This window comes from Echinops telfairi, unplaced genomic scaffold (assembly GCF_000313985.2).
Source record: "Echinops telfairi isolate 266 unplaced genomic scaffold, ASM31398v2 ScPeMD7_3533;HRSCAF=4204_0, whole genome shotgun sequence".
Classification (NCBI taxonomy): domain Eukaryota; kingdom Metazoa; phylum Chordata; class Mammalia; order Afrosoricida; family Tenrecidae; genus Echinops; species Echinops telfairi.
In genome coordinates, this window is record NW_022107431.1 from 40,563,523 (window position 1) to 40,565,580 (window position 2,058).

General features: G+C 50.2%; 1 protein-coding gene across 1 annotated transcript in view; it reads right to left on the bottom strand.

Annotated features, from left to right (window-relative positions):
* Positions 1-2,058, bottom strand: part of METTL24 (methyltransferase like 24) — a 104,645-nt gene that overhangs the window by 3,499 nt on the left and 99,088 nt on the right. The gene's annotated exons all lie outside the window — the stretch shown is intronic.

Genomic DNA, 2,058 nt, shown 5'->3' on the forward strand with positions numbered 1-2,058 from the left:
GTGCTTCAGAAACAGGCCAACAGGCATCTCTGGGTAGACTCGAACTTTTAACCCTTTCGTTCCCTGAGGGGCTCCACCAGTTTAAATAAAAAACTCTCCCCCGCACTGAGTCAATTCTGATTCACAGAGACCCTATAGGGCAGAGCAGAACTGCCATGTGGGTTTCCCAGACTGTAACTGTAACTCTTTATGGCAGTAGAAAGCCCCACCCGTGGAACTGGCTGGTGGTTTCGAACTGCTGACCTTGCAGTTAGCAATGCAACACATAACTGCTATGCCATCAAGGCTCCTCTACGTTCATATCGATGTGACCAAACGATGCATCGCGGTGCAGCGGTGTAGAAAGTAGCCCTGGGAAACCTCTGCCAGAGAAAACCTTTCCTAGGTCATGAACAGGTGACTGCCTTCATCCCACACGCCGGCCTCACCCACGATGGTAGACGACCCCTGAGTGGCTGGGACAGACGTGAGGAGGTTACAGGACCGTGGGCCCAGTCAGCGTGGAAAGCTCTCAGGGAACATTGATTCACAAAGGCCTGTCTAGATTTTTAAGATGTTAGCTTCCTCCATTTGTCACTGTTATCTGAAATAAAGTGAACAGAAAATAGATGAGCGCCCCCTCCCGCTCCCCCAATTACATGAAAAGGCACCAATGCCCTCTTCCCCAGACCCTGATTTGAGGTTCTCCATGCCAGGGGAAGGGTATTTCCGGCTCCTATGGAGGAGCAGGCGTGTAGAACTTAGATGTGACTGTCCCACAAGCAGCGGGACATGCTCTCTCCCGACCTGGTGTGCAGACTCTGCGGAGAGATGCCAGCTGAAATGATAGCTGCCAGCACCCCAAGGACACTGTCCCGTGACAACGCCCAAAGCACGAGGCCCTTAGAGAAAGGGGAGCTATCCATAATCCCAACGTGCTGCTTCAACGGTGCCCAAAGTGAAGAAGAAGAGGGAAAGCTAAAAAACTCAAGAACAAAACAGAAACCTTCATGCAAGGAACTTGTAGTATTAAATAAACATGACGAGAGAACATAATGCTTAGCAAAATTTGTCAACCTCGTAAAGATCATTATCTACGACGCCATTCACAAGGAAAATAAAGAAAAAGAAATATGGTTTTCACCTGAGGCTGATGATGAGGTGGGGCGAGCAAGGAGAAGGAACGGGGAACTCAAGCAAGGGCAGGTGGGAAAAGAACGAACCAGAACCCGAAGGAGCCACACCGGGCGAGGGACTTCATGGCCTTTCTGCCGCTGAGCTGCGGCGGGGCTGTGCAACTACAAAGAATAGGTTTCTTTGTCTTGGTGTTATAGCCCACAGAGGGGTGGAAAAGATAAGTAAATAAATAAGATTAAACTATTCTTAAAGCAAGAGAGAGAGAAGAGCCACAGTCCTAACACCACCCCCACGCCGATCCCTTACGTATCCGATCTAAACATTGGTCTGAGTGGCTCTCAAAGGAGGAAAAGTTAAAATATGTATAAGTATTATCGTTCCAGGATTTCTGTAAACCACACTGTCGCTATTAGCTGTCATCAATGGGCTCCGGCTGAGAGTGACCCCGTGCACTGCACCCCTCCCTGGTCCCCGGGATGCTCAAGCCCATTACTGCAGCCCCTGTGCATTTTGAACGACTGCCAGCCTTGGGGACCCAGCTCCCAGAACCCTACTGGACAGTAGTCTATTTTGATTTGTGGATTTTCTTTGACTGTGTTTGGAAGTAGACCACCAGGACTCTCTTCCTGGTCTGGAAGCGCCCCTGACTCCTGTCCACCTGGGTGACCCTGCTGGCATTTGAAGTACAGGGGCATAGCTTCCAGCATCATTCCAGCTACCACTGTATGGCGGACTGACAGGCGAGGGGTGGTTCGAACACATGTAACAGCACATTGTCCCTTAAACGGAAAAAAAAGAAGCAGCAACCCCATCCTGCTTATCTACAGAGCAAAACAAGTACGCATCCCAGGTGAGATGAGAAGCAGGGAGGGGAGGAGGCTGAGAGAGAGAGAGAGAGAGAGAGAGAGAGAGAGAGAGAGAGAGAGAGAGAGAGAGAGAGAG